The sequence below is a fragment of the Pinus tabuliformis genome, chromosome 4_2 (assembly GCF_031772625.1).
Source record: "Pinus tabuliformis cultivar Carrire ecotype Pingquan chromosome 4_2, CPIR1, whole genome shotgun sequence".
NCBI classification, from domain to species: Eukaryota; Viridiplantae; Streptophyta; class Pinopsida; order Pinales; family Pinaceae; genus Pinus; species Pinus tabuliformis.
Genome location: NC_142304.1, coordinates 584,654,878 through 584,669,503, shown reverse-complemented (window position 1 = coordinate 584,669,503; position 14,626 = coordinate 584,654,878).

Sequence of the window (14,626 nt, the reverse complement as noted above, 5' to 3'; positions counted from 1 at the left end):
GAGAAACATTCAAAGAGACTTTCTCTAGGGGAAAGGGGAAGAGAAAAATAAATTGCCTCTTGTAGCTTGGGACAAGATCTACAAACCCAAATCCCATGGTGATTTCGGTCTACATGACCCAAAAATTCTAAATAAAGTTATGGGAGCAAAACTGTGGTGGAGATGCTAAAGGAAATACGAAATCCCTCGGCGAAACTCTGGAAACAAAAATATGCAATGAACTGGAAAGAAACGAACCTCATAAGAATGACAGGACACATAAAAGGTTCCCAAATTTGGAATAAATCGTGGGAGAATAGAGCTTTAGTTCAAAAACATAGTTTCTAGGAGATCAGAAATGGAAATCTTGGCTGGTTCTGGGACGACCACTGGCAGCAGGAAGGTAACCTCAGCAGAGAGGAATTAGCAAGAATCCAAACTGATACCATTAATAAAGGATTAAGGAATATAAGTGACTATTCGAATCAGTGAAAGGATAATGGAAAATGGAGAATTTGGAAACTACAAGACTAGAGTGAGCTAACCCCGTTGAAAAGTCAAGCTAAAGCCCTCGAAGCTATCCTGGAAAAGAGACAATTTTTTATCTCAACTTCAGATGACTAATTAAGATGGGGCCGAAATAATGAGGGTGTTTTCAACCTCAGAGAAGCCAAAAGAATAGCCATAGATCTTAACTTTCAAAACACTAACAAGACATGGAAACATCTATGGAAAAACCCACATTGGATGAAGATCAAACTGTTCAGGTGGTTGGTTCAACAAGACGAGATTCTAACTTGGGAGAATCTCAGAAAGAGAGTTTTTGTTGGCCCCTTAAGATGTCACCTATGTGGCTAGTAGGAAGAAACCACAAATCATCTTCTCAATCCCTGCTCCTTCAACTCAACCCTATGGAACTGGGTAGCAGATGTCTTCAAGCTAACAGATAGGAATGAAAATAATATCACTGATATGTTCAAAAATTGGAGAAGTTATTTATCAAGCAATGAAACAGTAAACATACCCTAGGCTTTGATTCCAGGGTTCTTGATCTAGAATATATGGAAAGAGCACAACAACAGGATCTTCAAAGACAAAAATGGCCCAGTTAGTAGCATCTTGGCACTAATCCTTAAACAACTCAAGGAGATGGTCAACACCCTTGGGGGATTTTCTACAGGGAAGCACACGGGACACAGAGAGGTGCGCATTCTAGAAAGGTTGGAACTTCAGACACATATCCCTTAGAGTCTAAATAATACCGCAAAGCATACTTCTGAGGGAAAGGCTTTCTGGCAACCCCCTTCACAGGGTTTTTTAAAATTCAACATAGATAGAGCCTCAAAAGTTAACCTTGGAGATGTTGGTTATGGAGGAGTCATAAGAGATGAGGAGGGCAACATAAAATTAATCTTTCATAGTCATCTGGGAAAATCCACCAACAATAGGGTTGAACTCATGGCTATGGAGCAATGCTTGGAGATATGGATAGAGCACAACACTCATAATGTTATGATCTAGGCTGACTTGGAATTAGTCATGAAATCGCTCAAGCAGATAAGCACAAGATCAACACCAGATAAAATCTCAAGCCACTGGAGACTTCTATAGGTCTATCGCATAATTCAATCACACCTAAGAATTCTAAGGACTCTTAGTTGTGTGCATGTTCGTAAGGAAGCCAACAAAGTAGCGGATTGGCTAGCCAATGAAGGGGTAAGGTGCACACAAGACAACATGTGCTGCAGGTGGGAGGAGGTACTAGACAACCAAATGCATGACGGTTGTTCATCTCAGGCTCTCATAGACATGGAGCAATAACAGAATAGTCAGGGCAACTGAATATCACCTTTAGTCAATGAAGAATAGGAGTATTTTAGGAAGATACACAGAGTTTGGGAACTTGAGGGTCTCGTAGTCGATCATCATAGTTTTCCTTTGCATTGGTGCTATTGGAAGCTTGGCCAGAGAAAGTCCTCAAGCTTCTGCTCTGTTAAATATGGCCATTGGATGTTTGATCATGAGGTAGCAGATCAATAGCTATATGCTGTCGAGCAGGTTAGTGGGTCTGAGAGAAAGTCAGCGGGAGTTAAATCAGCTTCCAGTATACCACCGTTATTGGATGCCCTCAAATCTAGAAGTGGTTTAAACAAATTGCATGCGATGCCACTCAAATGTCTACACGTAGCTTGAGAAGGATAAATAATATCGCCCGCATCGGGCAGGTATTCCTCGGGCTACTACGCTGCGCGATATGAACATTGGTCGTTTGATCATAAGGGAGCAAATCGATGGCTATAGGCTATCAAGAAGGTTTGTCGGTCCAAAAGAGAGGTAGTGGGAGTCAAAACATCTTTCGGTATGCCACCCTTATCAAGAACCCTCAAATCCAAAAGTGGTATATATGAATTGCAAGCGATGCTACTCAACTGTCTACACATGGCTTTGGGAGGAGAGAGAATACCACTCTCATCTGGCAGGTATTTCTTAGGCTTCTACTCCGCACGATATGGGTATTGACCGTTTGACCATGAGGGAGCAGATCAAAGGCTACAGGCTGTCGAGTAGGTTAGTGGGTCTCAGAGAAAGTCATCATAGGTTGTTAATACAACGGGCGGGTATCCTGTCTACTACTTCTCCACCCGATATGGTTCTCATCCATTGGATCAGGAAGCATCAGATCTATGGTTCAGGTTCAACAAGCATGTCATTGGGTCAAAATTAACCTCAGCGGAATAGAAATATTTTGATTATAATCCCTGTTCCCATCTTTAAGTCCGCCAAATGTTTGGTTGGGGTTGAAATTTTTGTACAAGCACTAAGTGCTGATTTATTTCTTCCCTCTATTGGAGGAATTGCATCCTCTTAACGCTTATTGTAACTTATGTAACATATTTTTAGCAACTTAATAGAAGGTCTCACTCTTGCTTTAGTAAAAAAAAGAAACTCGGATATGCATATTGAGTTATGTTTGATATGTCTATACTAGAGTTGATGTGTTTTTTTTGGAACATGCAAACATATTTGTTTAATTGGTGGGGAGCTACGAACCCTAGCTTCAATGTTAAGTGATTATAAATTATTTTGTTTTATTGATTGAAAAAAGTAGAGAATCTAAGGGCCTCATCAATGTTGTAAAGTTATATTTTGGTACATTAGCAGGGAAACACATCCTCGATGATATTTGAACATGATTTTCCACAAGCATACCCACAATATCTACTAATGTTTGTGTTATTGTGTGTTTAGGCATTTCTAATTAGTATGGTCTCATGATAGTGAAAGACTATCAAGAGAGTTGGTCATAATATATATATATATATATATATATATATATATATAATAATAATAATAAAAGACAATTTATTGTTGGGTCAAAGGTACCACTAAAACTATTCACACCAACTCTAGACATGATATGAAAAAATGTTCTCATAATGTATAAACTATAGGGATTGGAGGGGCATGGCGTTTGTACTAGAGTTGATGTGTTTTTCTTTTTGGAACATGTAACCTTTTTTTTTAATTGGTGGGGAGCTATGAACCCCATCTTCGATGTTAAGTGATTGTAAATCATTTTGCTTGATTGATTGAAAAAAATTAGAGAATTTCAGGGCCTCATCAATGTTGTAAATTTATATTTTGGCACCTTAGTGGGGAAACAGATCCTCCATGAACTTTGAACATGAGTCTCCACATTTATACCCACAATCTCTACTAATGTTGGTGTTATTATGTGTGTAGGAATTTTTAATTAGTTTGGTCTCATGATAGTGAAAGGCTATCGAGAGAGTTGGTAAAAATATATATAAAAAATGGCAAGCTATGGTTATTGGGTCAACAATGCTACTAAAACTATTCACACTAACTTTGGGAATGATATGGAAATTATGTTCAGAAAATTTATAAACTGTGGGGTCTAGAGGGGCATGGTGCATGGGGTTTGCAACTTCGCATGTTAACCAATGTACATAATTGTAATAAGAAAGAAAGCATCCCATTATCAACAACCAAATATGATTTGATTATGACAACCCTAAACTCTTCATGTATATATATGTGAATCTCCACACAATTATACTTCACTTAGGACTTCTCAAAGTTAGGAATAAGTTATACACTCTGCAACTTCTGCCACGATTTCCTTTGCAGGTCAACTCTCTATTTTAATTCCACTTTAAGTTTTTAATTTACACTTTCTAAGGTGCAGTTGAAAAAAAAAAGTTTGTCATTTGTTTTGTTACACAAAATGAATCCACCTGCACTACATAGCACTTGTAATTTTGGTGATCTCTATGTATGTGCTAGACTATGGCAACAAAGCCTATGTTTTGACTCTAGATAATGCAATTGGGTATATTGAAGGTGAGCACTGGCAAAGATCCATTTATAGGACGTTTTGGCACATAAATGAGCAATGTGTCAATTATTGAAACTCATATAGCCATATTTACTTATGATTCATATGTCTGTACTAGAGTTTATGTGTTTTTTTTTTCAGAAATGTAATCATTTTTTGTTTAATTGGTGGGTAGCTACAAACCCCAAATTTGATGTTAAGTGATTGTAAATTTGTTTTTTTTTATTGATTGGAAAAAGGTAGAGAATCGCAGGGCCTCATCAATGTTATAAATTTATATTTTGGCACCTTTGTGGGGAACACATCCTCCATGAGATTTGAACACGAGTCTCCACAATGATGCCCACAATCTCTACTAATGTTAGTCTTATTGTGTGTGTAGGCATTTTTAATTACTTTGGTCTGTAATTTTGACCGAGATATTCGATCTATATAGAAAATTTCCCGTGTTATAACTTATATGACTCCATAGGATAATAGGATTTTGATTTCAAGAAGACGTTTAGGGTTCAAATGTAACTGCATATTTTACTAATTATCGCCTTGGTTGGAAGGTTAACATAGGCCACTCGATGACAGTGTATACAATGGACATACTCATGTAAATAATATTTTACTTGTGAACTAAGTCTAACATAAAGTGCATTAGGAATTCAACCTCCTCACATCAAACTTTCTCCATAGCAATTATAACTTTGGATGATCTCTATGTATGTTCTAGAGCACAAGAATATGGAAGAAAACCAATGTGTTGATTCTAGATAACACAATTAGGTATATTGGAGGGATAAACTAATAAAGAACCATTTAAAGTGGGTATGGAGTTACATAAATAAGCAATGTGTCAGATATTGAAACTCAGATATGCATATTTAGTTATGTTTGATCTATCTATACTAGAGTTTGTGTTTCTTTTGGGAACATGTAAACATATTTTTCTAATTGGTGCAGAGCTATAAACCGCAACTTCGATGTTAAGTGAGTGGAAATTATTTTGTTTGATTGATTGGAGAAAATTAGAGAATTTGAGGGCCTCATCAATGTTGTAAAGTTATATTTTGGCACCTTAGCGGGGAAATACATCCTTGATGAGATTTGAACATGAGTCTCCACAATCATACCCACAATATCTACTAATGTTCATGTTATTGTGTGTAGGCATTTCTAATTAGTCTAGTATCATGAGAGTGAAATACCATCAAGAGAGTTGGTCATAATATATATAAAAAATAAAAGACAAGTTATAGTTGGGTCATAGGTACCGCTAAAACTATTCACACCAATTCACACCAACTATGGGAATGATATGGAAAACATGTTATCACAATTTATAAACTATAGCATCTAGAGGGGCATGGTCCACCTTAACCAACATGCATCATTGTAATAAGAAAGGAAGAATCCCTTATCAACAACCCACAATGATTTGATTATGACCACCCTATACTCTTCACGTATATATATGTGCATTTCCATACAACTATCCTTCACCCAGGGCTTCTGAAAGTTAGGCCGAAGGTATATGCTTTGCAAGTGTTGCCACAATTTACTTTGCAGGTAAGCTCTTTGTTCTAATTTTATTTTATGTTTTTGATTTGTACTTTGTAAGGTGGAGTTGAAAAAAAGGCCTTCGTCATTTATTTTTTTTTGCACACAAGAAATTCACTTGCACTCCATAGCACTTGTAATTGTGGGTTATCTCTATGTATGAACGGGAGTATGGCAGAAAACTAGTGTGTTAACTCTAGATAATGGAATTGGGTATATTCATGGTGAACACTAGTAAATACCCATTTAAAGTGGGTCTCGAGTTACATAAACGAGCAATGTGACAAATATTGAAACCGAGATGTGCATATTTAGTTATGTTTGATATGTTTGTATTATAGTTGATTTGTTTTTTTTTTTAACATGTAAATGTTTTTGTTTAATTGGTGGGGAGCTATGAACCCTAGCTTCGATGTTAAATGATTGTCAATTATTTTGTTTGATTGATTGGAAAAAAATAGAGAATTCAAGGGCCTCATCAATGTTGTAAATTTATATTTTGGTAGCTTAGTGGGGAAACACATCCTCCATGAGATTTGAACATGAGTCTGCACCATTATAACCACAACCTCTACTAATGTTGGTGTTATTATGTGCCTAGGAATTTTTAATTAGTTTGGTCTCATGACTATGAAAGACTATAGAGAGAGTTAGTAATAATATATACATATATATAAGGCAAGCTATGGTTATTGGGTCCAAGGTGCCACTAAAACTATTCACACCAACTTTGTGAATGATATGGAAATTATATTCTCAAACTTTAGAAACTGTAGGGTCTGGAAGGGCAAGGTACATGGAGTTTGCAACTTGGAACCTTAACGAGTGTGCATAGTTTTAATAAGAAATAAATAATCCCATTATCAACAACCCACTATGATTTAATTAAGACCACCCTAAACTCTTCATGTATATATATGTGCATCTCCACACACTTATACTTCACTTAGGGATTTTGGAATTTAGGAAGAAGCCATACACTCTACAACCTCTACAACAATTTCCTTTGCAGGTTAACTCTCTATTCTAATTCAATTTTGTGTTTAAAATTTGTACTTTATAAGGTGCAGTTGGAAAAAAAAAAAAAAACTAGTCATTTGCTTTGTTACACAAAATATATCCACCTGCACTCCATAGCACCTATAACTGTGGGTGATCTCTATGTATGCGCTAGAGTATGGCAGAGAACCAATATGTTGACTCTAGATAATGCAATTGGGTATATTGAAGGTGAACACTGGTAAAGACCCATTCAAAACAAGTTTGGGGCTACATAAATGAGAAATGTGTCAAATATTTAAACTCAAGTATGGATATTTAGCTATGTTTGATATGTCTATACTAGAGTTTATGTGTTCTTCTTTTTTGGGAAAAGTAAATATTTTTCATCTAATTGGTGGGGAGCTACAAACCCCAACTCTGATGTTAAGTGATTGTAATTTTTTTTGTTTCATTGATTGGAAAAAAGTATAAAATCCGAGGGCCTCATCAATGTTATCAATTTATATTTTGGTACCTTAGTGGGGGAACACATCCTCCATGAGATTTAAAAATGAGTCTCCATAATGATACCCACAATCTCTACTAATGTTTATGTTATTGTGTGTGTAAGCATTTTTAATTAGTTTGGTCTACAATTATGGTTGAGATATTCGATCTATGTAGACAATTTCTTGTGTTATAATGTAGATCACTCGATAGGATAATAGGATTCTGATTTCAAGTAGAATTTTAGGGTTCAAACATAACTATAGATTTTATTGATTATCACCTTGGATGAGAGGTTGAAACAGGCCCCCCGATGACAATGTATACATTGGAAATATTCCTGTAAACAATGTTTTACTTGTGAACTATGTCTAATATAGATTACATAAGCAATTCAACCTCCTCAGATCAAAATTTCTCATTGGATCTATATACCAAGTAGGTGAGCTATCTTATAAAAATGTTGATGATATGACCATGGGACAAAAAAATACTCCCTAAAATTACTCAAATTTTTGATGCAGAAATTTAGAATTGAAACTGACTATATATATGTTTGGCTTCCTGAAGTTCTGGAATATAATTATTGGTAGAGCCATATGTTTCAGTAGAAAAATATACCATTGGATTTTCATATTTAGAATTCCTATATCTAGATTCGTAATTGTTATTACTAGGAATTGTCAAAACTTTTAAGGTTGTTACACAAGGAAATCGTCTAGCTAGTGCAAAAAATATAGCTTCCATTTGAGGGTAGATATCTTGATGAATACATGGATGAGAGATTAAAGCTCGAAGAAGTGTTCCATGTACTTAAGTGTGGTATGAAAGGGCTAGACAAATACCAAAATGCTCTAGAGAACATTTCCATGACTTTGAATGCCAGTAACAACCCAACAAGTCAACAGTGTAGGCAAGTGATGAGGAGCATATCATGGTACTGTAGACCATATTGGGCGATATTCCCTCAAGACGAAAATAGTAACATGCTCCCCTAAGACTGATTCCTTTGTGATTGGGTCAACCAAACTCAATCAGGTTCAGACAACCTAATAAATCGGTAGTGAGACATCAAGAAAAGAGGCACAAAGTACCTCTAGAGTTGTTGCAAAACTAGTGGGTTAGTTTTTGATATAATTCCCATGGGTTCCTTCAATAGTGAATTAAGTAATATTTGAAGTGAATGGGAATTCTATGAAATTGATTCCTTTGGACTATCAGGTGGTATCATTATTGGTTGGAAGTTAATTTTAGTCCTAACTACATTTATTTTTCTTATAGGGATATGCATGATCTTCTTTAGCAAAATCCTCAGACAACCAATTACTATGTTGAATGTGTGTGACCCACATGAGGATAAATAGGTATTTTGGGATCCACTTTTTTGTTTACAATTTTAGCAAATGCTAATTTGGTTTTAGGTGAAACTAAAAACTTCACAATTCGTTGGAGGGAGGTCTGGGTTTATACAACTCAGATGGATCGTCTCTCTAACTTTATCTCCTTTAAAATCCTTTGGGTTGGTTGATGTGTAACCCATCTCGATGGGAGAATTCAATTATTGTGGAAAATATGTATTTTAGGTCTTTCTTGTTTTCCTCATCATCGCGCCTTCAAAAAAGAGTGGATGCTGAGATAAACCGGGTAAATTCCTCTATCAAGACTACCATGTACAACAGACAAGCATTTTTTTATATGAGTTTTAAAAGACACAATCCTTAATGGGTGAGCTTTGGAACCAACTGGACCTTAGCTTCAGGGGTTCCCAATAGGGCAACAACAATATTGTTGACTACGAGAAGAGCCTCATTAAAAAAATTGAATAGTTTGAATAATGGTGTTCTTTGTGGCAAGTTTTGATTGAAGAATATTTCAAGGAATTATGGAAGCATATTGTGATCAAGTATCTATAAAAAGCAACCTAACCTTGATCATGGTCAAGTGTGATGTGTTGAATTGAAGGAGTCTGGTTTAATGAATGACTATAACCTTATAGCGTAGTAGTGTTATTTGTTGACGCTGTCTATATCTAACTAGTGATATTCACAAGGAAAAATGGTTGTGAAGCCACCATAGAAAACCAAATTTTTCTTGTCAAGTAATAATATCATAATGAGTATGATTAAAAAATTTATAGTGTGATATGGTTCAAGAGAGATTAGTGTCACTATTCTTTGTTGCTCTGAATCTGATGCTCTCCAACTGAGGCAGCTCAAATATTTCTCTTCGCCATAATGCATGTTTGTTCTCTGTTTTTTCTCTCCACGCAAGCACTTTGGATTCTAAGAACATTGTCATAAAAATATTTCTAAACTGAAATTTTGTACAATTTAGTCCCTCTATTTTAAGCACCACCAAATAACTGCACATATTGCAGTATTTGGCCTAAAACTACCTACCGAATAAGAAAATGTATTATAAATATTGTAATAAAATACTCATTGAATAAGAAGAGTAGATGTTGATAATTGCATATATTGTTCATTGATTCCTTACCTAAATTTAATTCGCTAGTTGGACAAAAGGAACTTAGTACAAAATTCTATATAAGATTTTAAATTGACTATTTTGCAATAATTTCACCTATAGCTAAACCCAAACTTTGTTTCTCTATCACTTTGACTTTTCACCACAAGAATTACTGGAACAAGGCAATCCCATGTGCAAACAACATTAAATAGTGGAAATGTGTATGAAAGTGGATACAAAGACATAAAATGATAACATTAATAAAAATATAAGATAAAGGAGATGATATCATAGCATTAATAAAAATACAAGAGAAATGAGAAGATACCTCTTCAGCCACTTTCCTAGCCTCAACATAGAATTCTTTCTTATTATAATTTTCTCTGCTACTCTTTCCTATCCTACTGCATTACCGTGTTTCCTTTGCAACATATGGTGCAATTGGTAGTATACAAAATAAGTAAAAAATATATGCTTCAAACATTTTATTGGTTGCTAGCCTAGATCCATCTAACTTCGTATCTATCATGCGCTTAGAGGGATCAAATACCTATAGGTGGAAAAATTCATTTTGGAGTGTATAATTTGAGGAAAGGTTTTCACCTCTAGGGATATTTCCCTCTAGACAATTGATATATCCAAATTTAGATGGATCTAAGTTGGTTCGAGCTGAGGGGAACAATGTCACATTTTTCGATTATCATTATTATGTATATGTTTGATATAAAATTCATACTTTGAAATTTACATTATATTTTATTTTCTTGACATGATCATATCATTCTCTTCTATAATATAGTCTATGCTTCTTGCCTTGAGTGATTTGTACATATGTACATGGATGTTTTGAGTGTTTTGTGTGTGTCTATGTTTAGATGTTTTGAGTGGTTTGCGTGTTTATGTGCTTGGATTTGGATTGTAATGTTTGTGAATATTACAATTCTTGTATTATATTTCTATATGTGTATGTAGTTGTCTATTAGTAATTAGTTGGTGATGAATAAGGGAGACAATCTTGTCAATATTTTTTAGGAGGATTGATAATGCACATTTATTTCATTTAATTTTAGGTATCACAACTTTTGACAACTAATTAATTCTTAATAGTGTACATCCATATATTACTAAACATATCTTGAAGAATAGGTTTAATTTTAAATTTGCTCAATTACCCGAGTCTATTGAGTAGATAGATAGTGTTAATAACTTAAATGATGAAATAAAAATTTTGAATGCAAAGTGACAATGTAATAGTGTTGAATGGAAAAAATGCGAATAATAAGAATATTGTCATTTAAAAATAGTCTACTTTATGATCAATCTCAAACTATTTTCTTCTACTATTCTTATTGCCACCCCTATTAGCTTTTCCATCTTTTAATATCAATTATATGAAAAGGGAAGTTGAAATCATAAACCATTCAAATATTTAGCTCGTGCTATTGTAGTAAACATCTTACCTTCTCTCTCTTGCTCTCCAATATTAATAGATTGAATTAGAATAACACAAAAATCAATGCACATTGTCAATAATCTTTTTGTGCTTACACTAAAATTTATCACATTGTTAATCCAATCAATTTAAAATTAATGTATGATCATACATCCAATTACATAAAATCAAAAATAAAAATCTACACTGAAATTAATGCCTCTAATGAAAGAAATAAAATAAGATTAGAAAAAAATGTCTATGATAAAATCAATGCATCTAATGCAAGCAATCAAATAGGATTAGAAAACAATATCTACAATAAAATAGATCCATTTAACGTAAGCAATCAAATAGGATTAGAAATCAACATCTACAATGAAATTAATGCATCTAGTGGAAGCAATCAAATATAATAAAAAATAAACATCTACATTGAAATCGATAAATATAGTGCAAGCAATCAATTAGAATTAGAAATCAACATCTACACTGAAACCAATGCATCTAATGCAAGCAATCAAGTAGAATTAGAAAACATCTACACCAAAATCAATTTATATAGTGCAAGCAATCAAATAGAATTAGAAATCAACATTTACACTTAAATCAATGCATCTAGTGCAAGAAATCAAATATCATTAGAAATCAACATCTACATTGAACTCAGTGCATCTAGTGCAAGCAGTCAAATAGGATTATAAATCACAATCTACATTGAAATCAATGCATCTGGTGAAGCAATAAAATAGGATTATAACTAACCATCTACACTAAAATCAGTGCATCTAGTGCAAGCAATCAAATAGAATTACAAAACATCTACATTGAAATCAATTCATATAATGCAGTCAATCAAATAGGATTAGAAATCAATATCTACACTGAAATAAACATCTACACACTCTTTCTCCATATCTATCTATCTCTCCCTCCCTCTTCCTCTCTCTTTCTTCCCCTTATCTCCTTCTATACCCCGTATATCTCTCTTCCCTCCTTCTCTCCTCTCTCTCCCTCTCTCTCTCCACCTTTCTTTCTTCATGTATTTCTTCATACCTTCCTCTATTTTTCCCTTCCTCTCTCCTCCTCTCTCTCACCTCCTAACTATATTCCTTCCTCTCTCTCCCTTTCTCTCCCACCTCGCTATGTGTCTCCCCCTCATCTCTCTCTCTATCATTCTTCGCCCTCTAACCTTGTCACTACGTTCCTTCCTCTCCCCCCCTGCCCCCTCTTCTCTACATCTCTCCTTCTTTGTCACTATATCTCATCCCCAAACGTACACACTCTGTGTCTACCTATCCCTTATCACTCCCTCTCTCTTCCCACTTTTATATCTCTAGGTCATTCTTTTTCCTCAGAGCTCTCTCCTTCCAGTTCCATCTCTCTATCACTCACTCTATTATTTCTCTCAAATCCTCCATCTAGCCCTTCTTCTCTCTCCCTTTCTCTCATTCCCTCTATCTCTCCACCTCTATCACTCTATTTTGTGTTATTCCCTACCATATATATCTAGAGTTAATATGTACCATAATATATTAATACAGACTATAATATAACAAATTTAATTTTATATTAAATTTAATATTTTATTTGTCCAAGGTTACCAATTTTAACAATGATATGTTAACATTAATATTAGATTTAATAATAATATCAATATGGATATTAATTTTTCAATATTAATATTAGATGTAATTATATTTTTTACATGGCATAATAACAAAAATTATAATAAAACTATATCAAATGAATATTTTCAAACATCACAACTTTGACCTAGTAATATTTATGTCTATATAGATTTTAATATATTCATAGGATATGGTTTTCCTTTTAAAGATTAATTTTAAAAATAATTAATTAAAAGAAGTATTAAAATATATTGGATGAGGATTTTGTATTCTTTTTTTTGAATTAATCTTTTTAGTTTTATTTTGCAAATAATTAATTAAAAGAAATATTAAAAGATTTTGGATTCTTTATGTTGAATTAAAATTTTTACTTTGATTAAAGAAATGGTCTTCACTTTGTAAGGAGTAAAAATGTTTAAAATTTTACTTAATTTGGAATTTTAATGTGACAAAAAAATTTGTTGAAAGTAACTTTATGATCAATTCAAAGTCAACCTATACGATAAAAAACTATTAATTTTTTTAACTTTTATTAGATAAGGAAATAAACATTATTTTTATTTCTACTATTTTTATTTTTATGTGGGTTGACATTAACTAAAATTTAACTTTAAGCACATACATACTTACACATTAGATAACCCTAGGCCTATAAGTCTAAAATAACTTTGAGCACATATATAGTTACACATTGGGATAACCCTCGGTCTATAAGTCCAAAAAGAGATCAATTATTTTCAAGTGAAAACCATTAAGATGGATCTACTCGAACCCTTTTCCAAGTTTTTCTTGGTAAAAAGGTTTAGTACTTAATGAGATTTGAATTCCTTGGATCAAAATGAATTTACACTAACAACTAATTAAGAAAAAGGTCTAAAAAATCACTTTATATAAGAGAATTACTTTTCAACCCATCAAATTTAATGAAAATTCAGAAAGATTCAATATTCATTTTGAATTAACAAAATATACTTAATATATCTATATATATATTATATATAATATATCTATATCTATATATATATATATATATATATATATATATATATATATATATATATATATATATATATAGCATGTAAGAAAATAAATAACTCAATTTAAATGTATTATTTTGAAGGATTTTACAATTATTTTACAATATTACACATATGTGGGAATAGAAATATTGGCAACCATGGAAAAAAATAAAAACACAAATACACAAATAAAGATTATAATAATTTGGATCATATACACAATAATATAGATAATGGTAACTCTTATGCATTTATAACTCAAGGTAACAACACATATTGGTGTTTGAGACCCCCTTATATATAGCATGTAAGAAAATAAATAACTCAATTTAAATGTATTATTTTGAAGGATTTTACAATTATTTTACAATATTACACATATGTGGGAATAGAAATATTGGCAACCATGGAAAAAAATAAAAACACAAATACACAAATAAAGATTATAATAATTTGGATCATATACACAATAATATAGATAATGGTAACTCTTATGCATTTATAACTCAAGGTAACAACACATATTGGTGTTTGAGACCCCCTTATTTGTGGGAGATTTGAGTGCTAAGTCTAGCAAAGCATACATATTCTACCCCTCTGATTTTGAACCTGTGACATATTAGGAAGAAACCCATGGTCTTAACCATTGGACCGAAGAAAGGCATGCTTTAACCATTGGGCCCACTGACACTATAACCAT